Below are 25,775 nucleotides of genomic sequence, written 5' to 3'. Positions count from 1 at the left end.
GCAGCATGTGCCTGCTTCACTTGTGGTTTGGCAGAAAACAACATCCGCGTCTACGAAAAGATGCATGTGCACGCTTAACAAGTGGTTTCGCACAAATCGATGCGCGTGTGCTGAAAAAAGCTGCATGGGCGTGCTTAGCAGGTAGTTTGGTAGAAATCCACATGCGCGCTCAGCCAAAAGCAGCATGTGCATGCATAACTTGTGGTTTGGCAGAAAACAACGTGCGCCTCTACGGAAAGATGCATGTGCATGCTTAACAAGTTGTTTACCACAAATCGATGCGCGTGTGCTGAAAAGAGCAGCGAGGGCGTGCTTAGCACGTGGTTTGGTGGAACTCCACATGCGCGCTCTGACAAAAGCAGCACTGCATGCATAACTTGTGGTTTGGCAGAAAACAACGTGCGCCTCTACGGAAAGATCCGTGTGCATGCTTAACAACTGGTTTGGCACAAATCGATGCGCGTGTGCTGAAAAGAGCAGCATGGGCGTACTTAGCACGTGGTTTGGTAGAAATCTACGTGCGCGCTCTGCCAAAAGCAGCATGTGCCTGCTTAACTTGTTGTTTGGCAGAAAACCACTTGCGCGTCTAACGAAAGATGAATGTGCATGCTTAACAAGTGGTTTGGCACAAATCGATGCGCGTGTGCTGAAAAAAGCATGAGCGTGCTTGGCACGTGGTTTGGTAGATATCCACGTGCGCGTTCTGCCAAAAGCAGCATGTGCATGCATAGCTTGTGGTTTGGCAGAAAACAACGTGCGCGTCTACCGAAAGATGCATGTGCATACTTAACAAGTGGTTTGGCAAAAATCGATGAGTGGATGCTGAAAAAAGCAGCATGGGCGTGCTTAGCACGTGGTTTAGTAGAAATCCGCATGCGCGCTCTGCCAAAAGCAGCATGTGCATACTTAGCTTGTGGTTTGGCAGAAAACAACGTGCGCCTCTACGGAAAGATGCATGTACATGCTTAACAAGTGGTTTGGCACAAATCGATGCACGTGTGCTGAAAGGACCAGCATGGGCGTGGTTGGCACGAAGTTGGGCAGAAAAACACGTGCGCGCTCTGCCAAAAGCTGCTTGTGCATGCTTAACTTGTGGTTTAGCAGAAAACAACGTCCGCGTCTACCGAAAGATGAATGTGCATGCTTAACAAGTTGTTTACCACAAATCGACGCACGTGTGCTGAAAAGAGTAGCATGGGCGTTATAGCACACGGTTTGGTAGAAATCCACATGCGCGCTCTGCGAAAAGCAGCATGTGCATGCATACCTTGTGGTTTGGCAGAAAACAACTTGCGCGTCTAACGAAAGATGCATGTGCATGCTTAACAAGTGGTTTGGCACAAATCGATGCGCGTGCTGAAAAGAGCAGCATGAGCGTGCTTGGCACGTGGTTTGATAGAAATCCACGTGCGCGCTCTACCAAAAGCAGCATGTGCATGCATACCTTGTGGTTTGACAGAAAACAACGTGCGCGTCTATCGAAAGATGCATGTGCATACTTAACAAGTGGTTTGGCAAAAATGGATGCGCGTGTGCTGAAAAAAGCAGCAAGGGCATGCTTAGCACGTGGTTTGGTAGAAATCCACATGCGCGCTCTGCCAAAAGCAGCGTATGCATTCTTAACTTGTGGTTTGGCAGAAAACAACCTCCCCGTCTACCAAAAGATCCATTTGCATGCTTAACAAGTTGTTTACCACAAATCGATACACGTGTGCTGAAAAGAGCAGCTTGGGCAAACTTAGCACCTGGTTTGGTAGAAATCCACGTGCGCGCTCCGCCAAAAGCAGCATGTGCATCCTTAACTTGTTGTTTGGCAGAATACAACCTCCGCGTCTACCAAAAGATGCATGTGCATGCATAACAAGTTGTTTACCACAAATCGATGCACTTGTGCTGAAAAGAGCAGCATGGGCGTGTTTAGCACATGGTTTGGTAGAAATCCACATGCCCGCTCTGCCAAAAGCAGCATGTGCATGCTTATCTTGTGGTTTGGCAGAAAAGAACTTCCGTGTCTATCAAAAGATGCATGTGCATGCATAACAAGTTGTTTACCACAAATCGATGCGCGTGCGCTGAAAAGAGCAGCATGTGCAGGCTTAGCACGTGGTTTGGTAGAAATCAACGCGGGCGCTATGCCAAAAGCAGCATCTGCATGCTTAACTTGTGGTCTGGCAGAAAACAACGTCCGCGTCTGCCGAAAGATGCATGTGCATGCTTAACAAGTTGTTTACCACAAATCCACGCGCGTGTGCAGAAAAGAGCAGCATGGGCGTGCTTGGCACGTCGTTTGGCAGAAATCCACGTGCGCGCTCTCCCAAAAGCAGCATGTGCATGCGTAAGGTGTGGTATGGCAGAAAACAACGCCCGAGTCTACCCAAAGATGCATGTGCATGCTTAACAAGTTGTTTACCACAAATCCATGCGCGTGTGCTGCAAAGAGCAGAATGGGCGTGCTTGGCACGACGTTTGGCAGAAATCGACGTGTGCGCTCTGCCGAAAGCAGCATGTGCCTGCTTAACTTGTGGTTTGGTAGAAAACAACGTCCGCGTCTACCAAAAGATACATGTGCATGCTTAACAAGTGGTTTACCAAAAATCGATGCGCGCGTGCTGAAAAGAGCAGCATGGGCGTGCTTACCACGTGGTTTGGTAGAAATCCACGTGCGCGCTCTGCCAAAGGGTGCATGTCCATGCTTAATTGTGGTTTGGCATAGAACAACATCCGCGTCTACGAAAAGATGCATGTGCATGTTTAACAAGTGGTTTGCCTCACATCGATGCGCGTGTGCTGAAAAGAGCAGCATGGGCGTGCTTAGCATGTGGTTTAGCAGAAATCAGCTTGGGCGCTCTGCCAAAAGCAGCATGTGCATGCTTAGGTTGTGGTCTGGCAGAAAACAACGTGCGCGTTTACCGAAAGATCCATGTGCATGCTTAACAAGTGGTTTCGCACAAATCGATGCGCGTGTGCTGAAAAGAGCTGCATAGGCGTGCTTAGCACATGGTTTGGTAGAAATCCACATGCGCGCTCTGCCAAAAGCAGCATGTGCATGCATAACTTGTGGTTTGGCAGAAAGAACGTGCGCCTCTACGGAAAGATGCATGTGCATGCTTAACAAGTGGTTTCGCACAAAATGGTGCGCGTGTGCTGAAAAGAGCAGCATGGGTGTGCTTAGCACGTCGTTTGGTAGAAATCCACGTGCGCGCCCTGCCAAAAGCTGCATGTGCATGGTTAGCTTGTGGTTTGGCAGAAAACAACGCCCGAGTCTACCGAAAGATGCATGTGCATGCTTAACAAGTTGTTTACCACAAATCCATGCGCGTGTGCTGAAAAGAGCAGCATGGGCGTGGTTGGCACGACGTTTGGCAGAAATCCACGTGCGCGCTCTGCCGAAAGCAGCATGTGCCTGCTTCACTTGTGGTTTGGCAGAAAACAACATCCGCGTCTACGAAAAGATGCATGTGCACGCTTAACAAGTGGTTTCGCACAAATCGATGCGCGTGTGCTGAAAAAAGCTGCATGGGCGTGCTTAGCAGGTAGTTTGGTAGAAATCCACATGCGCGCTCAGCCAAAAGCAGCATGTGCATGCATAACTTGTGGTTTGGCAGAAAACAACGTGCGCCTCTACGGAAAGATGCATGTGCATGCTTAACAAGTTGTTTACCACAAATCGATGCGCGTGTGCTGAAAAGAGCAGCGAGGGCGTGCTTAGCACGTGGTTTGGTGGAACTCCACATGCGCGCTCTGACAAAAGCAGCACTGCATGCATAACTTGTGGTTTGGCAGAAAACAACGTGCGCCTCTACGGAAAGATCCGTGTGCATGCTTAACAACTGGTTTGGCACAAATCGATGCGCGTGTGCTGAAAAGAGCAGCATGGGCGTACTTAGCACGTGGTTTGGTAGAAATCTACGTGCGCGCTCTGCCAAAAGCAGCATGTGCCTGCTTAACTTGTTGTTTGGCAGAAAACCACTTGCGCGTCTAACGAAAGATGAATGTGCATGCTTAACAAGTGGTTTGGCACAAATCGATGCGCGTGTGCTGAAAAAAGCATGAGCGTGCTTGGCACGTGGTTTGGTAGATATCCACGTGCGCGTTCTGCCAAAAGCAGCATGTGCATGCATAGCTTGTGGTTTGGCAGAAAACAACGTGCGCGTCTACCGAAAGATGCATGTGCATACTTAACAAGTGGTTTGGCAAAAATCGATGAGTGGATGCTGAAAAAAGCAGCATGGGCGTGCTTAGCACGTGGTTTAGTAGAAATCCGCATGCGCGCTCTGCCAAAAGCAGCATGTGCATACTTAGCTTGTGGTTTGGCAGAAAACAACGTGCGCCTCTACGGAAAGATGCATGTACATGCTTAACAAGTGGTTTGGCACAAATCGATGCACGTGTGCTGAAAGGACCAGCATGGGCGTGGTTGGCACGAAGTTGGGCAGAAAAACACGTGCGCGCTCTGCCAAAAGCTGCTTGTGCATGCTTAACTTGTGGTTTAGCAGAAAACAACGTCCGCGTCTACCGAAAGATGAATGTGCATGCTTAACAAGTTGTTTACCACAAATCGACGCACGTGTGCTGAAAAGAGTAGCATGGGCGTTATAGCACACGGTTTGGTAGAAATCCACATGCGCGCTCTGCGAAAAGCAGCATGTGCATGCATACCTTGTGGTTTGGCAGAAAACAACTTGCGCGTCTAACGAAAGATGCATGTGCATGCTTAACAAGTGGTTTGGCACAAATCGATGCGCGTGCTGAAAAGAGCAGCATGAGCGTGCTTGGCACGTGGTTTGGTAGAAATCCACGTGCGCGCTCTACCAAAAACAGCATGTGCATGCATACCTTGTGGTTTGACAGAAAACAACGTGCGCGTCTATCGAAAGATGCATGTGCATACTTAACAAGTGGTTTGGCAAAAATGGATGCGCGTGTGCTGAAAAAAGCAGCAAGGGCATGCTTAGCACGTGGTTTGGTAGAAATCCACATGCGCGCTCTGCCAAAAGCAGCGTATGCATTCTTAACTTGTGGTTTGGCAGAAAACAACCTCCCCGTCTACCAAAAGATCCATTTGCATGCTTAACAAGTTGTTTACCACAAATCGATACACGTGTGCTGAAAAGAGCAGCTTGGGCAAACTTAGCACCTGGTTTGGTAGAAATCCACGTGCGCGCTCTGCCAAAAGCAGCATGTGCATCCTTAACTTGTTGTTTGGCAGAATACAACCTCCGCGTCTACCAAAAGATGCATGTGCATGCATAACAAGTTGTTTACCACAAATCGATGCACTTGTGCTGAAAAGAGCAGCATGGGCGTGTTTAGCACATGGTTTGGTAGAAATCCACATGCCCGCTCTGCCAAAAGCAGCATGTGCATGCTTATCTTGTGCTTTGGCAGAAAAGAACTTCCGTGTCTATCAAAAGATGCATGTGCATGCATAACAAGTTGTTTACCACAAATCGATGCGCGTGCGCTGAAAAGAGCAGCATGTGCAGGCTTAGCACGTGGTTTGGTAGAAATCAACGCGGGCGCTATGCCAAAAGCAGCATCTGCATGCTTAACTTGTGGTCTGGCAGAAAACAACGTCCGCGTCTGCCGAAAGATGCATGTGCATGCTTAACAAGTTGTTTACCACAAATCCACGCGCGTGTGCAGAAAAGAGCAGCATGGGCGTGCTTGGCACGTCGTTTGGCAGAAATCCACGTGCGCGCTCTCCCAAAAGCAGCGTGTGCATGCGTAAGGTGTGGTATGGCAGAAAACAACGCCCGAGTCTACCGAAAGATGCATGTGCATGCTTAACAAGTTGTTTACCACAAATCCATGCGCGTGTGCTGCAAAGAGCAGAATGGGCGTGCTTGGCACGACGTTTGGCAGAAATCGACGTGTGCGCTCTGCCGAAAGCAGCATGTGCCTGCTTAACTTGTGGTTTGGTAGAAAACAACGTCCGCGTCTACCAAAAGATACATGTGCATGCTTAACAAGTGGTTTACCAAAAATCGATGCGCGCGTGCTGAAAAGAGCAGCATGGGCGTGCTTACCACGTGGTTTGGTAGAAATCCACGTGCGCGCTCTGCCAAAGGGTGCATGTCCATGCTTAATTGTGGTTTGGCATAGAACAACATCCGCGTCTACGAAAAGATGCATGTGCATGTTTAACAAGTGGTTTGCCTCACATCGATGCGCGTGTGCTGAAAAGAGCAGCATGGGCGTGCTTAGCATGTGGTTTAGCAGAAATCAGCTTGGGCGCTCTGCCAAAAGCAGCATGTGCATGCTTAGCTTGTGGTCTGGCAGAAAACAACGTGCGCGTTTACCGAAAGATCCATGTGCATGCTTAACAAGTGGTTTCGCACAAATCGATGCGCGTGTGCTGAAAAAAGCTGCATAGGCGTGCTTAGCACATGGTTTGGTAGAAATCCACATGCGCGCTCTGCCAAAAGCAGCATGTGCATGCATAACTTGTGGTTTGGCAGAAAAAACGTGCGCCTCTACGGAAAGATGTATGTGCATGCTTAACAAGTGGTTTCGCACAAAATGGTGCGCGTGTGCTGAAAAGAGCAGCATGGGTGTGCTTAGCACGTCGTTTGGTAGAAATCCACGTGCGCGCCCTGCCAAAAGCTGCATGTGCATGGTTAGCTTGTGGTTTGGCAGAAAACAACGCCCGAGTCTACCGAAAGATGCATGTGCATGCTTAACAAGTTGTTTACCACAAATCCATGCGCGTGTGCTGAAAAGAGCAGCATGGGCGTGGTTGGCACGACGTTTGGCAGAAATCCACGTGCGCGCTCTGCCGAAAGAAGCATGTGCCTGCTTCACTTGTGGTTTGGCAGAAAACAACATCCGCGTCTACGAAAAGATGCATGTGCACGCTTAACAAGTGGTTTCGCACAAATCGATGCGCGTGTGCTGAAAAACGCTGCATGGGCGTGCTTAGCAGGTAGTTTGGTAGAAATCCACATGCGCGCTCAGCCAAAAGCAGCATGTGCATGCATAACTTGTGGTTTGGCAGAAAACAACGTGCGCCTCTACGGAAAGATGCATGTGCATGCTTAACAAGTTGTTTACCACAAATCGATGCGCGTGTGCTGAAAAGAGCAGCGAGGGCGTGCTTAGCATGTGGTTTGGTAGAACTCCACATGCGCGCTCTGCCAAAAGCAGCACTGCATGCATAACTCGTGGTTTGGCAGATAAAAACGTGCGCCACTACGGAAAGATCCGTGTACATGCTTAACAAGTGGTTTGGCACAAATCGATGCGCGTGTGCTGAAAAAAGCTGCAAGGGCGTGCTTAGCACGTGGTTTGGTAGAAATCCACATGCGCGCTCTGCCAAAAGCAGCATATGCATTCTTAACTTGTGGTGTGGCAGAAAACAACGTCCGCGTCTACCAAAAGATCCATTTGCATCCTTAACAAGTTGTTTACCTCAAGTCGATGCACGTGTGCTGAAAAGAGCAGCAAGGGCGTGCTTAGCATGCGGTTTTGTAGAAATTCACATGCGCGCTCTGCAAAAAGCAGCATATGCACGCCTAACTTGTGGTTTGGCAGAAAACAACGTGCGCGTCTACGGAAAGATCCGTGTGCATGCTTAGCAAGTGGTTTGGCACAAATCGATGGGCGTGTGCTGAAAGGAGCAGCATGGGCGTGCTTAGCACGTCGTTTGGCAGAAATCCACGTGCGAGCTCTGCCAAAAACAGCATGTGCATGATTAACTTGTGGTTTGGCAGAAAACAACGTCCGCGTCTACCGAAAGGTGCATGTGCATGCGTAACAAGTCGTTTACCACAAAGCCATGCGCGTGTGCTGAAAAGAGCAGCATGGGCGTGCTTGGCACGTCGTTTGGCAGAAATCCACGTGCGCGCTCTGCCAAAAGCAGCATATGCACGCATATCTTGTGGTTTAGCAGAAAACAACGTCCGCGTCTACCAAAAGATGCAGGTGCATGCTTAACAAGTTGTTTACCACAAATCGATGCGCGTGTGTTGAAGAGAGCAGCATGGGCGCGCTTAGCACGTGGTTTGGTAGAAATCCACGCGCGCGCTCTGCCAAAAGCAGCATGTACATGCTTAACTTGTGCTTTGGCAGAAAACAACGTCCGCGTCTACCGAAAGATGCATGTGCATGCTTAACAAGTTGTTTACCACAAGTCGATCCGCGTGTGTGAAAAGAGCAGCAAGGGCGTGCTTAGCACGTGGTTTTGTAGAAATCCACATGCGCGCTCTGCTTAAAGCAGCTTATGCACGCATAACTTGTGGTTTGCCAGAAAACAACGTCCGCGTCTGCCGAAAGATGCATGTGCATGCTTAACAAGTTGTTTACCACAAATCCACGCGCGTGTGCAGAAAAGAGCAGCATGGGCGTGCTTGGCACGTCGTTTGGCAGAAATCCACGTGCGCGCTCTCCCAAAAGCAGCATGTGCATGCGTAAGGTGTGGTATGGCAGAAAACAACGCCCGAGTCTACCGAAAGATGCATGTGCATGCTTAACAAGTTGTTTACCACAAATCCATGCGCGTGTGCTGCAAAGAGCAGAATGGGCGTGCTTGGCACGACGTTTGGCAGAAATCGACGTGTGCGCTCTGCCGAAAGCAGCATGTGCCTGCTTAACTTGTGGTTTGGCAGAAAACAACGTCCGCGTCTACCAAAAGATACATGTGCATGCTTAACAAGTGGTTTACCAAAAATCGATGCGCGCGTGCTGAAAAGAGCAGCATGGGCGTGCTTACCACGTGGTTGGTAGAAATCCACGTGCGCGCTCTGCCAAAGGGTGCATGTCCATGCTTAATTGTGGTTTGGCATAGAACAACATCCGCGTCTACGAAAAGATGCATGTGCATGCTTAACAAGTGGTTTGCCTCACATCGATGCGCGTGTGCTGAAAAGAGCAGCATGGGCGTGCTTAGCATGTGGTTTAGCAGAAATCAGCTTGGGCGCTCTGCCAAAAGCAGCATGTGCATGCTTAGCTTGTGGTCTGGCAGAAAACAACGTGCGCGTTTACCGAAAGATCCATGTGCATGCTTAACAAGTGGTTTCGCACAAATCGATGCGCGTGTGCTGAAAAAAGCTGCATAGGCGTGCTTAGCACATGGTTTGGTAGAAATCCACATGCGCGCTCTGCCAAAAGCAGCATGTGCATGCATAACTTGTGGTTTGGCAGAAAAAACGTGCGCCTCTACGGAAAGATGCATGTGCATGCTTAACAAGTGGTTTCGCACAAAATGGTGCGCGTGTGCTGAAAAGAGCAGCATGGGTGTGCTTAGCACGTCGTTTGGTAGAAATCCACGTGCGCGCCCTGCCAAAAGCTGCATGTGCATGGTTAGCTTGTGGTTTGGCAGAAAACAACGCCCGAGTCTACCGAAAGATGCATGTGCATGCTTAACAAGTTGTTTACCACAAATCCATGCGCGTGTGCTGAAAAGAGCAGCATGGGCGTGGTTGGCACGACGTTTGGCAGAAATCCACGTGCGCGCTCTGCCGAAAGCAGCATGTGCCTGCTTCACTTGTGGTTTGGCAGAAAACAACATCCGCGTCTACGAAAAGATGCATGTGCACGCTTAACAAGTGGTTTCGCACAAATCGATGCGCGTGTGCTGAAAAAAGCTGCATGGGCGTGCTTAGCAGGTAGTTTGGTAGAAATCCACATGCGCGCTCAGCGAAAAGCAGCATGTGCATGCATAACTTGTGGTTTGGCAGAAAACAACGTGCGCCTCTACGGAAAGATGCATGTGCATGCTTAACAAGTTGTTTACCACAAATCGATGCGCGTGTGCTGAAAAGAGCAGCGAGGGCGTGCTTAGCACGTGGTTTGGTGGAACTCCACATGCGCGCTCTGACAAAAGCAGCACTGCATGCATAACTTGTGGTTTGGCAGAAAACAACGTGCGCCTCTACGGAAAGATCCGTGTGCATGCTTAACAACTGGTTTGGCACAAATCGATGCGCGTGTGCTGAAAAAAGCAGCAAGGGCATGCTTAGCATGTGGTTTGGTAGAAACCAACATCCGCGCTCTGCCAAAAGCAGCATATGCATTCTTAACTTGTGGTTTGGCAGAAAACAACGAGCGCCTCTACGGAAAGATGCATGTGCATGCTTAACAAGTTGTTTACCACGAATCCATGCGCGTGTGCTGAAAAGAGCAGCAAGGGCGTGATTAGCACGAGGTTTGGTAGAAATCCACATGCGCGCTCTGCCAATAGCATCATGTGCATGCTTAACTTGTGCTTTGGCAGAAAACAACGTCCGCGTCTACCAAAAGATACATGTGCATGCTTAACAAGTTGTTTACCACAAATCGATGCGCGTGTGCTGAAAAGAGCAGCGAGGGCGTGCTTAGCACGTGGTTTGGTAGAACTCCACATGCGCGCTCTGCCAAAAGCAGCACTGCATGCATAACTCGTGGTTTGGCAGAAAAAAACGTGCGCCACTACGGAAAGATCCGTGTACATGCTTAACAAGTGGTTTGGCACAAATCGATGCGCGTGTGCTGAAAAAAGCTGCAAGGGCGTGCTTAGCACGTGGTTTGGTAGAAATCCACATGCGCGCTCTGCCAAAAGCAGCATATGCATTCTTAACTTGTGGTGTGGCAGAAAACAACGTCCGCGTCTACCAAAAGATCCATTTGCATCCTTAACAAGTTGTTTACCTCAAGTCGATGCACGTGTGCTGAAAAGAGCAGCAAGGGCGTGCTTAGCATGCGGTTTTGTAGAAATTCACATGCGCGCTCTGCAAAAAGCAGCATATGCACGCCTAACTTGTGGTTTGGCAGAAAACAACGTGCGCGTCTACGGAAAGATCCGTGTGCATGCTTAGCAAGTGGTTTGGCACAAATCGATGGGCGTGTGCTGAAAGGAGCAGCATGGGCGTGCTTAGCACGTCGTTTGGCAGAAATCCACGTGCGAGCTCTGCCAAAAACAGCATGTGCATGATTAACTTGTGGTTTGGCAGAAAACAACGTCCGCGTCTACCGAAAGGTGCATGTGCATGCGTAACAAGTCGTTTACCACAAAGCCATGCGCGTGTGCTGAAAAGAGCAGCATGGGCGTGCTTGGCACGTCGTTTGGCAGAAATCCACGTGCGCGCTCTGCCAAAAGCAGCATATGCACGCATATCTTGTGGTTTAGCAGAAAACAACGTCCGCGTCTACCAAAAGATGCAGGTGCATGCTTAACAAGTTGTTTACCACAAATCGATGCGCGTGTGTTGAAGAGAGCAGCATGGGCGCGCTTAGCACGTGGTTTGGTAGAAATCCACGCGCGCGCTCTGCCAAAAGCAGCATGTGCATGCTTAACTTGTGCTTTGGCAGAAAACAACGTCCGCGTCTACCGAAAGATGCATGTGCATGCTTAACAAGTTCTTTACCACAAGTCGATCCGCGTGTGGTGAAAAGAGCAGCAAGGGCGTGCTTAGCACGTGGTTTTGTAGAAATCCACATGCGCGCTCTGCTAAAAGCAGCTTATGCACGCATAACTTGTGGTTTGGCAGAAAGCAACGTCCGCGTCTACCAAAAGATCCATTTGCATGCTTAACTAGTTGTTTACCACAAATCGATACGCGTGTCCTGAAAAGAGCAGCAAGGGCGTGCTTAGCACGTGGTTTGGCAGAAATCCACATGCGCGCTCTGCCAAAAGTAGCATATGCACGCATAACTTGTGGTTTGGCAGAAAACAACGTGCGCGTCTACGGAAAGATTCGTGTGCATGCTTAACAAGTTGTTTACCACAAATCGATGCACGTGTGCTGAAAAGAGCAGCATGGGCGTGTTTAGCACATGGTTTGGTAGAAATCCACATGCGCGCTCTGCCAAAAGCAGCATGTGCATGCATAACTTGTGGTTTGGCAGAAAACAACTTGCGCGTCTAACGAAAGATGCATGTGCATGCTTAACAAGTGGTTTGGCACAAATCGATGCGCGTGTGCTGAAAAGAATAGCATGAGCGTGCTTGGCACGTGCTTTGGTAGATAACCACGTGCGCGCTCTGCCAAAAGCAGCATGCGCATGCTTAACTTGTGGTTTGGCAGAAAACAACGTCCGCGGCTACCAAAAGATCTATGTGCATGCTTAACAAGTTGTTTACCACAAATCGATGCGCGTGTGCTGAAAAGAGCAGCATGGGCGTGATTAGCAGCTTGTTTGGTAGAAATCCACATGCCCGCTCTGCAAAAAGCAGCATGTGCATGCATGACTTGTTGTTTGGCAGAAAACAACATGCGCGTCTACGGAAAGATGCATGTGCATGCTTAACAAGTGGTATGGCACACATCGATGCGCGTGTGCAGAAAAGAGCAGCAAGGCCGTGCTTAGCACGTGGTTTGGTAGAAATCCACATGCGCGCTCTGCCAAAAGCAGCATATGCATTCTTAACTTGTGGTTTGGCAGAAAACAACGTGCGCCTCTACGGAAAGATGCATGTGCATGCTTAACAAGTGGTTTCGCACAAAATGGTGCGCGTGTACTGAAAAGAGCAGCATGGGCGTGCTTAGCACGTCGATTGGTAGAAATCCACGTGCGCGCTCTGCCAAAAGCTGCATGTGCATGCTTAGCTTGTGGTTTGGCAGAAAACAACGCCCGCGTCTACCGAAAGATGCATGTGCATACTTAACAAGTTGTTTACCACAAATCCATGCGCGTGTGCTGAAAAGAGCAGCATGGGCGTGGTTGGCACGAAGTTTGGCAGAAAAACACGTGCGCGCTCTGCCAAAAGCTGCTTGTGCATGCTTAACTTGTGGTATAGCAGAAAACAACGTCCGCGTCTACCGAAAGATGCATGCGCATGCTTAACAATTGGTTTGGCACACATCGATGCGCGCGTGCTGAAAAGAGCAGCATGGGCGTGCTTAGCACGTGGTTTAGTAGAAATCCGCATGCGCGCTCTGCCAAAAGCAGCATATGCATTCTTAACTTGTGGTTTGGCAGAATACAACCTCCGCGTCTACCAAAAGTTGCATGTGCATGCTTAACAAGTTGTTTACCACAAATCGACGCACGTGTGCTGAAAACAGCAGCATGGGCGTGTTAAGCACATGGTTTGGTAAAAATCCACATGCGCGCTCTGCCAAAAGCAGCACTGCATGAATAACTTGTGGTTTGGCAGAAAACAACGTGCGCCTATACGGAAAGATCCGTGTGCATGCTTAACAAGTGGTTTGGCACAAATCGATGCGCGTGTGCTGAAAAAAGCAGCAAGGGCGTGCTTAGCACGTGGTTTGGTAGAAACCAACATGCGCGCTCTGCCAAAAGCAGCATATGCATTCTTAACTTGTGGTTTGGCAGAAAACAACGAGCGCCTCTACGAAAAGAAGCATGTGCCTGCTTAACAAGTTGTTTACCACAAATCCATGCGCGTGTGCTGAAAAGAGCAGCAAGGGCGTGATTAGAACGTGGTTTGGTAGAAATCCACATCCGCGCTCTGCGAATAGCATCATGTGCATGCTTAACTTGTGGTTTGGCAGAAAACAACGTCCGCGTCTACCAAAAGATACATGTGCATGCTTAACAAGTGGTTTGGCACAAATCGATGCGCGTGTGCTGAAAAGAGCAGCATGGGCGTGCTTAGCACGTCGTTTGTTAGAAATCCACGTGCGCGCTCTGCCAAAAGCTGCATGTGCATGCTTATCTTGTGGTTTAGCAGAAAACAACGTCTTCGTCTACCGACAGATGCATGTGGATGCTTAACAATTTGTTTACCACAAATCCATGCGCACGCGCTGAAAAGAGCAGCAAGGGCGTCCTTAGCATGTGGTTTGGTGGAAATCCTCATGCGCGCTCTGCCAAAAGCAGCATGTGCATGCTTAACTTGTGGTTTGGCAGAAAACAACGTCCGCGTCTACCAAAAGATACATGTGCATGCTTAACAAGTGGTTTGGCACAAATCGATGCGCGTGTGCTGAAAACAGCAGCATGGGCGTGCTTAGCACGTCGTTTGGCAGAAATCCACGCGCGAGCTCTGCCAAAAACATCATGTGCATGATTAACTTGTGCTTTGGCAGAAAACAACGTCCGCGCCTACCGAAAGATGCATGTGCATGCTTAACAAGTCGTTTACCACAAAGCCATGCGCGTGTGCTGAAAAGAGCAGCATGGGCGTGCTTGGCACGTCGTTTGGCAGAAATCCACGTGCGCGCTCTGCCAAAAGCAGCATGTGCATGCTTAAATTGTGGTTTGCAAGAAAACAACGTCCGCGTCTACCGAAAGATGTATGTGCATGCTTAACAAGTTGTTTACCACAAGTCGATATGCGTGTGCTGAAAAGAGCAGCAAGGGCGTGCTTAGCACGTGGTTTTGTAGAAATCAACATGCGCGCTCTGCCAAAAGCAGCATATGCACGCATATCTTGTGGTTTCGCAGAAAACGACGTCCGCGTCTACCAAAAGATCCATTTGCATGCTTAACTAGTTGTTTACCACAAATCGATACGCGTGTGCTGAAAAGAGCAGCAAGGGCGTGCTTAGCACGTGGTTTGGCAGAAATCCACATGCGCGCTCTGCCAAAAGCAGCATGTGCCTGCTTAACTTGTTGTTTGGCAGAAAACCACTTGCGCGTCTAACGAAAGATGAATGTGCATGCTTAACAAGTGGTTTGGCACAAATCGATGCGCGTGTGCTGAAAATAGCATGAGCGTCCTTGGCACATGGTTTGGTAGATATCCACGTGCGCGTTCTGCCAAAAGCAGCATGTGCATGCATAGCTTGTGGTTTGGCAGAAAACAACGTGCGCGTCTACCGAAAGATGCATGTGCATACTTAACAAGTGGTTTGGCAAAAATCGATGAGTGGATGCTGAAAAAAGCAGCATGGGCGTGCTTAGCACATGGTTTAGTAGAAATCCGCATGCGCGCTCTGCCAAAAGCAGCATGTGCATACTTAGCTTGTGGTTTGGCAGAAAACAACGTGCGCCTCTACGGAAAGATGCATGTGCATGCTTAACAAGTGGTTTGGCACAAATCGATGCACGTGTGCTGAAAGGAGCAGCATGGGCGTGGTTGGCACGAAGTTGGGCAGAAAAACACGTGCGCGCTCTGCCAAAAGCTGCTTGTGCATGCTTAACTTGTGGTTTAGCAGAAAACAACGTGCGCGTCTACCGAAAGATGAATGTGCATGCTTAACAAGTTGTTTACCACAAATCGACGCACGTGTGCTGAAAAGAGTAGCATGGGCGTTATAGCACACGGTTTGGTAGAAATCCACATGCGCGCTCTGCCAAAAGCAGCATGTGCATGCATAACTTGTGGTTTGGCAGAAAACAACTTGCGCGTCTAACGAAAGATGCATGTGCATGCTTAACAAGTGGTTTGGCACAAATCGATGCGCGTGCTGAAAAGAGCAGCATGAGCGTGCTTGGCACGTGGTTTGGTAGAAATCCACGTGCGCGCTCTACCAAAAGCAGCATGTGCATGCATACCTTGTGGTTTGACAGAAAACAACGTGCGCGTCTATCGAAAGATGCATCTGCATACTTAACAAGTGGTTTGGCAAAAATGGATGCGCGTGTGCTGAAAAAAGCAGCAAGGGCATGCTTAGCACGTGGTTTGGTAGAAATCCACATGCGCGCTCTGCCAAAAGCAGCGTATGCATTCTTAACTTGTGGTTTGGCAGAAAACAACGTCCCCGTCTACCAAAAGATCCATTTGCATGCTTAACAAGTTGTTTACCACAAATCGATACACGTGTGCTGAAAAGAGCAGCTTGGGCAAACTTAGCACCTGGTTTGGTAGAAATCCACGTGCGCGCTCTGCCAAAAGCAGCATGTGCATCCTTAACTTGTTGTTTGGCAGAATACAACCTCCGCGTCTACCAAAAGATGCATGTGCATGCATAACAAGTTGTTTACCACAAATCGATGCACTTGTGCTGAAAAGAGCAGCATGGGCGTGTTTAGCACATGGTTTGGTAGAAATCCACATGCCCGCTCTGCCAAAAGCAGCATGTGCATGCATACCTTGTGGTTTGACAGAAAACAACGTGCGCGTCTATCGAAAGATGCATGTGCATGCTTAACAAGTTGTTTACCACAAATCCACGCGCGTGTGCAGAAAAGAGCAGCATGGGCGTGCTTGGCACGTCGTTTGGCAGAAATCCACGTGCGCGCTCTCCCAAAAGCAGCATGTGCATGCGTAAGGTGTGGTATGGCAGAAAACAACGCCCGAGTCTACCGAAAGATGCATGTGCATGCTTAACAAGTTGTTTACCACAAATCCATGCGCGTGTTCTGCAAAGAGCAGAATGGGCGTGCTTGGCACGACGTTTGGCAGAAATCGACGTGTGCACTCTGCCGAAAGCAGCATGTGCCTGCTTAACTTGTGGTTTGGCAGAAAACAACGTCCGCGTCTACCAAAAGATACATGTGCAGGCTTAACAAGTGGTTTACCACAAATCGATGCGCGCGTGCTGAAAAGAGCAGCATGGGCGTGCTTACCACGTGGTTTGGTAGAAATCCACGTGCGCGCTCTGCCAAAAGGTGCATGTCCATGCTTAATTGTGGTTTGGCATAGAACAACATCCGCGTCTACGAAAAGATGCATGTGCATGCTTAACAAGTGGTTTGCCTCACATCGATGCGCGTGTGCTGAAAAGAGCAGCATGGGCGTGCTTAGCATGTGGTTTAGCAGAAATCCGCTTGGGCGCTCTGCCAAAAGCAGCATGTGCATGCTTAGCTTGTGGTCTGGCAGAAAACAACGTGCGCGTTTACCGAAAGATCCATGTGCATGCTTAACAAGTGGTTTCGCACAAATCGATGCGCGTGTGCTGAAAAAAGCTGCATAGGCGTGCTTAGCACGTGGTTTGGTAGAAATCCACATGCGCGCTCTGCCAAAAGCAGCATGTGCATGCATAACTTGTGGTTTGGCAGAAAAAACGTGCGCCTCTACGGAAAGATGCATGTGCATGCTTAACAAGTGGTTTCGCACAAAATGGTGCGCGTGTGCTGAAAAGAGCAGCATGGGCGTGCTTAGCACGTCGTTTGGTAGAAATCCACGTGCGCGCCCTGCCAAAAGCTGCATGTGCATGGTTAGCTTGTGGTTTGGCAGAAAACAACATCCGCGTCTACGAAAAGATGCATGTGCACGCTTAACAAGAGGTTTAGCACAAATCGATGCGCGTGTGCTGAAAAAAGCTGCATGGGCGTGCTTAGCAGGTAGTTTGGTAGAAATCCACATGCGCGCTCTGCCAAAAGCAGCATGTGCATGCATAACTTGTTGTTTGGCAGAAAACAACGTGCGCGTCTACGGAAAGATGCATGTGCATGCTTAACAAGTGGTTTGGCACACATCGATGCGCGTGTGCTGAAAAGAGCAGCAAGGCCGTGCTTAGCACGTGGTTTGGTAGAAATCCACATGCGCGCTCTGCCAAAAGCAGCATATGCATTCTTAACTTGTGGTTTGGCAGAAAACAACGTCCGCGTCTACCAAAAGATCCATTTGCATGCTTAACAAGTTGTTTACCACAAATCGATGCGCGTGCGCTGAAGAGAGCAGCATGGGCGCGCTTAGCACGTGGTTTGGTAGAAATCCACGCGCGCGCTCTGCCAAAAGCAGCATGTGCATGCTTAACTTGTGCTTTGGCAGAAAACAACGTCCGCGTCTACCGAAAGATGCATGTGCATGCTTAACAAGTGGTTTGGCACAAATCGCTGCGCGCGTGCTGAAAAGAGCAGCTTGGGCGTACTTAGCACGTGGTTTGGTAGAAATCCACGTGCGCGCTCTGCCAAAAGCAGCATGTGCATGCTTAACTTGTTGTTTGGCAGAATACAACCTCCGCGTCTACCAAAAGATGCATGTGCATGCATAACAAGTTGTTTACCACAAATCGATGCACGTGTGCTGAAAAGAGCAGCATGGGCGTGTTTAGCACATGGTTTGGTAGAAATCCACATGCCCGCTCTGCCAAAAGCAGCATGTGCATGCTTATCTTGTGGTTTGGCAGAAAAGAACTTCCGTGTCTATCAAAAGATGCATGTGCATGCTTAACAAGTTGTTTACCACAAATCGATGCGCGTGCGCTGAAAAGAGCAGTATGTGCAGGCTTAGCACGTGGTTTGGTAGAAATCAACGCGGGCGCTATGCCAAAAGAAGCATCTGCATGCTTAACTTGTGGTCTGGCAGAAAACAACGTCCGCGTCTACCGAAAGATGCATGTGCATGCTTAACAAGTTGTTTACCACAAATCCACGCGCGTGTGCTGCAAAGAGCAGAATGGGCGTGCTTGGCACGACGTTTGGCAGAAATCGACGTGTGCGCTCTGCCGAAAGCAGCATGTGCCTGCTTAACTTGTGGTTTGGCAGAAAACAACGTCCGCGTCTACCAAAAGATACATGTGCATGCTTAACAAGTGCTTTACCACAAATCGATGCGCGCGTGCTGAAAAGAGCAGCATGGGCGTGCTTACCACGTGGTTTGGTAGAAATCCACATGCGCGCTCTGCCAAAAGCAGCATGTGCATGCATAACTTGTTGTTTGGCAGAAAACAACGTGCGCGTCTACGGAAAGATGCATGTGCATGCTTAACAAGTGGTTTGGAACAAATCGATGCGCGTGTGCTGAAAAGAGCAGCATGGGCGTGCTTACCACGTCGTTTGGTAGAAATCCACGTGCGCGCTCTGCCAAAAGGTGCATGTCCATGCTTAATTGTGGTTTGGCATAGAACAACATCCGCGTCTACGAAAAGATGCATGTGCATGCTTAAAAAGTGGTTTGCCTCACATCGATGCGCGTGTGCTGAAAAGAGCACCATGGGCGTGCTTAGCATGTGGTTTAGCAGAAATCAGCTTGGGCGCTCTGCCAAAAGCAGCATGTGCATGCTTAGCTTGTGGTCTGGCAGAAAACAACGTGCGCGTTTACCGAAAGATCCATGTGCATGCTTAACAAGTGGTTTCGCACAAATCGAAGCGCGTGTGCTGAAAAAAGCTGCATAGGCGTGCTTAGCACGTGGTTTGGTAGAAATCCACATGCGCGCTCTGCCAAAAGCAGCATGTGCATGCATAACTTGTGGTTTGGCAGAAAAAACGTGCGCCTCTACGGAAAGATGCATGTGCATGCTTAACAAGTGGTTTCGCACAAAATGGTGCGCGTGTGCTGAAAAGAGCAGCATGGGCGTGCTTAGCACGTCGTTTGGTAGAAATCCACGTGCGCGCCCTGCCAAAAGCTGCATGTGCATGGTTAGCTTGTGGTTTGGCAGAAAACAACATCCGCGTCTACGAAAAGATGCATGTGCACGCTTAACAAGTGGTTTCGCACAAATCGATGCGCGTGTGCTGAAAAAAGCTGCATGGCCGTGCTTAGCAGGTAGTTTGGCAGAAATCCACATGCGCGCTCTGCCAAAAGCAGCATGTGCATGCATAACTTGTGGTTTGGCAGAAAACAACGTGCGCCTCTACGGAAAGGTGCATGTGTAATAAGTGGTTTCGCACAAAATGGTGCGCGTGTGCTGAAAAGAGCAGCATGGGCGTGCTTAGCAGGTAGTTTGGTAGAAATCCACATGCGCGCTCAGCCAAAAGCAGCATGTGCATGCATAACTTGTGGTTTGGCAGAAAACAACGTGCGCCTCTACGGAAAGATGCATGTGCATGTTTAATAAGTGGTTTCGCACAAAATGGTGCGCGTGTGCTGAAAAGAGCAGCATGAGCAGCATGGGCGAGCTTAGCACGTCGTTTGGTAGAAATCCACGTGCACGCTCTGCCAAAAGCTGCATGTGCATGCTTAGCTTGTGGTTTGGCAGAAAACAACGCCCGCGTCTACCGAAAGATGCATGTGCATGATTAAGTTGCTTACCATAAATCCATGCGCGTGTGCTGAAAAGAGCACCATGGACGTGGTTGGCACGACTTTGGCAGAAAAACACGTGCGCGCTCTGCCAAAAGCTGCTTGTGCATGCTTATCTTGTGGTTTAGCAGAAAACAACGTCCGCGTCTACCGACAGATGCATGTGCATGCTTAACAAGTTGTTTACCACAAATCCATGCGCATGCGCTGAAAAGAGCAGCAACGGCGTGCTTAGCACTTGGTTTGGTAGAAATCCATATGCGCGCTCTGCCAAAAGCAGCATATGCATTCTTAACTTGTGGTTTGGCAGAAAACAACGTCCGCGTCTACCAAAAGATCCATTTGCATGCTTAACAAGTTGTTTACCACAAATCGATGCGCGTGCGCTGAAGAGAGCAGCATGGGCGCGCTTAGCACGTGGTTTGGTAGAAATCCACGCGCGCGCTCTGCCAAAAGCAGCATGTGCATGCTTAACTTGTGCTTTGGCAGAAAACAACGTCCGCGTCTACCGAAAGATGCATGTGCATGCTTAACAAGTCGTTTAGCACAAAGCCATGCGCGTGTGCTGAAAAGAGCAGCAAGGGCGTGCTTAGCACGTGGTTTGGTAGAAATCCACATGCGCGCTCTGCCAAAAGCAGCATATGCACGCATAACTTGTGGTTCGGCAGAAAACAATGTGCGCGTCTACGGAAAGATCCGTGTGCATGCTTAACAAGTGGTTTGGCACAAATCGATGCGCGTGTGCTGAAAAGAGCAGCTTGGGCGTACTTAGCACGTGGTTTGGTAGAAATCCACGTGCGCGCTCTGCCAAAAGCAGCATGTGCATGCTTAACTTGTTGTTTGGCGGAATACAACCTCCGCGTCTACCAAAAGATGCATGTGCATGCATAACAAGTTGTTTACCACAAATCGATGCACGTGTGCTGAAAAGAGCAGCATGGGCGTGTTTAGCACATGGTTTGGTAGAAATCCACATGCCCGCTCTGCCAAAAGCAGCATGTGCATGCTTATCTTGTGGTTTGGCAGAAAAGAACTTCCGTGTCTATCAAAAGATGCATGTGCATGCTTAACAAGTTGTTTACCACAAATCGATGCGCGTGCGCTGAAAAGAGCAGCATGTGCAGGCTTAGCACGTGGTTTGGTAGAAATCAACGCGGGCGCTATGCCAAAAGCAGCATCTGCATGCTTAACTTGTGGTCTGGCAGAAAACAACGTCCGCGTCTACCGAAAGATGCATGTGCATGCTTAACAAGTTGTTTACCACAAATCCACGCGCGTGTGCAGAAAAGAGCAGCATGGGCGTGCTTGGCACGTCGTTTGGCAGAAATCCACGTGCGCGCTCTCCCAAAAGCAGCATGTGCATGCGTAAGGTGTGGTATGGCAGAAAACAACGCCCGAGCCTACCGAAAGATGCATGTGCATGCTTAACAAGTTGTTTACCACAAATCCATGCGCGTGTGCTGCAAAGAGCAGAATGGGCGTGCTTGGCACGACGTTTGGCAGAAATCGACGTGTGCGCTCTGCCGAAAGCAGCATGTGCCTGCTTAACTTGTGGTTTGGCAGAAAACAACGTCCGCGTCTACCAAAAGATACATGTGCATGCTTAACAAGTGGTTTACCACAAATCGATGCGCGCGTGCTGAAAAGAGCAGCATGGGCGTGTTTAGCACAAGGTTTGGTAGAAATCCACATGCCCGCTCTGCCAAAAGCAGCATGTGCATGCTTATCTTGTGGTTTGGCAGAAAAGAACTTCCGTGTCTATCAAAAGATGCATGTGCATGCTTAACAAGTTGTTTACCACAAATCGATGCGCGTGCGCTGAAAAGAGCAGCATGTGCAGGCTTAGCACGTGGTTTGGTAGAAATCAACGCGGGCGCTATGCCAAAAGCAGCATCTGCATGCTCAACTTGTGGCCTGGCAGAAAACAACGTCCGCGTCTACCGAAAGATGCATGTGCATGCTTAACAAGTTGTTTACCACAAATCCACGCGCGTGTGCAGAAAAGAGCAGCATGGGTGTGCTTGGCACGTCGTTTGGCAGAAATCCACGTGCGCGCTCTCCCAAAAGCAGCATGTGCATGCGTAAGGTGTGGTATGGCAGAAAACAACGCCCGAGCCTACCGAAAGATGCATGTGCATGCTTAACAAGTTGTTTACCACAAATCCATGCGCGTGTGCTGCAAAGAGCAGAATGGGCGTGCTTGGCACGACGTTTGGCAGAAATCGACGTGTGCGCTCTGCCGAAAGCAGCATGTGCCTGCTTAACTTGTGGTTTGGCAGAAAACAACGTCCGCGTCTACCAAAAGATACATGTGCATGCTTAACAAGTGGTTTACCACAAATCGATGCGCGCGTGCTGAAAAGAGCAGCATGGGCGTGCTTACCACGTGGTTTGGTAGAAATCCACATGCGCGCTCTGCCAAAAGCAGCATATGCACGCATAACTTGTGGTTCGGCAGAAAACAATGTGCGCGTCTACGGAAAGATCCGTGTGCATGCTTAACAAGTGGTTTGGCACAAATCGATGCGCGTGTGCTGAAAAGAGCAGCTTGGGCGTACATAGCACGTGGTTTGGTAGAAATCCACGTGCGCGCTCTGCCAAAAGCAGCATGCGCATGCTTAACTTGTTGTTTGGCAGAATACAACCTCCGCGTCTACCAAAAGATGCATGAGCATGCATAACAAGTTGTTTACCACAAATCGATGCACGTGTGCTGAAAAGAGCAGCATGGGCGTGTTTAGCACATGGTTTGGTAGAAATCCACATGCCCGCTCTGCCAAAAGCAGCATGTGCATGCTTATCTTGTGGTTTGGCAGAAAAGAACTTCCGTGTCTATCAAAAGATGCATGTGCATGCTTAACAAGTTGTTTACCACAAATCGATGCGCGTGCGCTGAAAAGAGCAGCATGTGCAGGCTTAGCACGTGGTTTGGTAGAAATCAACGCGGGCGCTATGCCAAAAGCAGCATCTGCATGCTTAACTTGTGGTCTGGCAGAAAACAACGTCCGCGTCTACCGAAAGATGCATGTGCATGCTTAACAAGTTGTTTACCACAAATCCACGCGCGTGTGCAGAAAAGAGCAGCATGGGCGTGCTTGGCACGTCGTTTGGCAGAAATCCACGTGCGCGCTCTCCCAAAAGCAGCATGTGCATGCGTAAGGTGTGGTATGGCAGAAAACAACGCCCGAGCCTACCGAAAGATGCATGTGCATGCTTAACAAGTTGTTTACCACAAATCCATGCGCGTGTGCTGCAAAGAGCAGAATGGGCGTGCTTGGCACGACGTTTGGCAGAAATCGACGTGTGCGCTCTGCCGAAAGCAGCATGTGCCTGCTTAACTTGTGGTTTGGCAGAAAACAACGTCCGCGTCTACCAAAAGATACATGTGCATGCTTAACAAGTGGTTTACCACAAATCGATGCGCGCGTGCTGAAAAGAGCAGCATGGGCGTGTTTAGCACATGGTTTGGTAGAAATCCACATGCCCGCTCTGCCAAAAGCAGCATGTGCATGCTTATCTTGTGGTTTGGCAGAAAAGAACTTCCGTGTCTATCAAAAGATGCATGTGCATGCTTAACAAGTTGTTTACCACAAATCGATGCGCGTGCGCTGAAAAGAGCAGCATGTGCAGGCTTAGCACGTGGTTTGGTAGAAATCAACGCGGGCGCTATGCCAAAAGCAGCATCTGCATGCTTAACTTGTGGTCTGGCAGAAAACAACGTCCGCGTCTACCGAAAGATGCATGTGCATGCTTAACAAGTTGTTTACCACAAATCCACGCGCGTGTGCAGAAAAGAGCAGCATGGGCGTGCTTGGCACGTCGTTTGGCAGAAATCCACGTGCGCGCTCTCCCAAAAGCAGCATGTGCATGCGTAAGGTGTGGTATGGCAGAAAACAACGCCCGAGCCTACCGAAAGATGCATGTGCATGCTTAACAAGTTGTTTACCACAAATCCATGCGCGTGTGCTGCAAAGAGCAGAATGGGCGTGCTTGGCACGACGTTTGGCAGAAATCGACGTGTGCGCTCTGCCGAAAGCAGCATGTGCCTCCTTAACTTGTGGTTTGGCAGAAAACAACGTCCGCGTCTACCAAAAGATACATGTGCATGCTTAACAAGTGGTTTACCACAAATCGATGCGCGCGTGCTGAAAAGAGCAGCATGGGCGTGCTTACCACGTGGTTTGGTAGAAATCCACATGCGCGCTCTGCCAAAAGCAGCATGTGCATGCATAACTTGTTGTTTGGCAGAAAACAACGTGCGCGTCTACGGAAAGATGCATGTGCATGCTTAACAAGTGGTTTGGAACAAATCGATGCGCGTGTGCTGAAAAGAGCAGCATGGGCGTGCTTACCACGTCGTTTGGTAGAAATCCACGTGCGCGCTCTGCCAAAAGGTGCATGTCCATGCTTAATTGTGGTTTGGCATAGAACAACATCCGCGTCTACGAAAAGATGCATGTGCATGCTTAACAAGTGGTTTGCCTCACATCGATGCGCGTGTGCTGAAAAGAGCACCATGGGCGTGCTTAGCATGTGGTTTAGCAGAAATCAGCTTGGGCGCTCTGCCAAAAGCAGCATGTGCATGCTTAGCTTGTGGTCTGGCAGAAAACAACGTGCGCGTTTACCGAAAGATCCATGTGCATGCTTAACAAGTGGTTTCGCACAAATCGAAGCGCGTGTGCTGAAAAAAGCTGCATAGGCGTGCTTAGCACGTGGTTTGGTAGAAATCCACATGCGCGCTCTGCCAAAAGCAGCATGTGCATGCATAACTTGTGGTTTGGCAGAAAAAACGTGCGCCTCTACGGAAAGATGCATGTGCATGCTTAACAAGTGGTTTCGCACAAAATGGTGCGCGTGTGCTGAAAAGAGCAGCATGGGCGTGCTTAGCACGTCGTTTGGTAGAAATCCACGTGCGCGCCCTGCCAAAAGCTGCATGTGTATGGTTAGCTTGTGTGTTTGGCAGAAAACAACATCCGCGTCTACGAAAAGATGCATGTGCACGCTTAACAAGTGGTTTCGCACAAATCGATGCGCGTGTGCTGAAAAAAGCTGCATGGGCGTGCTTAGCAGGTAGTTTGGTAGAAATCCACATGCGCGCTCTGCCAAAAGCAGCATGTGCATGCATAACTTGTTGTTTGGCAGAAAACAACGTGCGCGTCTACGGAAAGATGCATGTGCATGCTTAACAAGTGGTTTGGCACACATCGATGCGCGTGTGCTGAAAAGAGCAGCAAGGCCGTGCTTAGCACGTGGTTTGGTAGAAATCCACATGCGCGCTCTGCCAAAAGCAGCATATGCATTCTTAACTTGTGGTTGGGCAGAAAACAACGTCCGCGTCTACCAAAAGATCCATTTGCATGCTTAACAAGTTGTTTACCACAAATCGATGCGCGTGCGCTGAAGAGAGCAGCATAGGCGCGCTCTACACGTGGTTTGGTAGAAATCCACGCGCGCGCTCTGCCAAAAGCAGCATGTGCATGCTTAACTTGTGCTTTGGCAGAAAACAACGTCCGCGTCTACCGAAAGATGCATGTGCATGCTTAACAAGTCGTTTAGCACAAAGCCATGCGCGTGTGCTGAAAAGAGCAGCAAGGGCGTGCTTAGCACGTGGTTTGGTAGAAATCCACATGCGCGCTCTGCCAAAAGCAGCATATGCACGCATAACTTGTGGTTCGGCAGAAAACAATGTGCGCGTCTACGGAAAGATCCGTGTGCATGCTTAACAAGTGGTTTGGCACAAATCGCTGCGCGCGTGCTGAAAAGAGCAGCTTGGGCGTACTTAGCACGTGGTTTGGTAGAAGTCCACGTGCGCGCTCTGCCAAAAGCAGCATGTGCATGCTTAACTTGTTGTTTGGCAGAATACAACCTCCGCGTCTACCAAAAGATGCATGTGCATGCATAACAAGTTGTTTACCACAAATCGATGCACGTGTGCTGAAAAGAGCAGCATGGGCGTGTTTAGCACATGGTTTGGTAGAAATCCACATGCCCGCTCTGCCAAAAGCAGCATGTGCATGCTTAACTTGTGGTCTGGCAGAAA

Source organism: Dermacentor variabilis, unplaced genomic scaffold (assembly GCF_050947875.1).
Source record: "Dermacentor variabilis isolate Ectoservices unplaced genomic scaffold, ASM5094787v1 scaffold_19, whole genome shotgun sequence".
Lineage (NCBI taxonomy): Eukaryota > Metazoa > Arthropoda > Arachnida > Ixodida > Ixodidae > Dermacentor > Dermacentor variabilis.
This window is presented reverse-complemented; position numbering follows the sequence as displayed.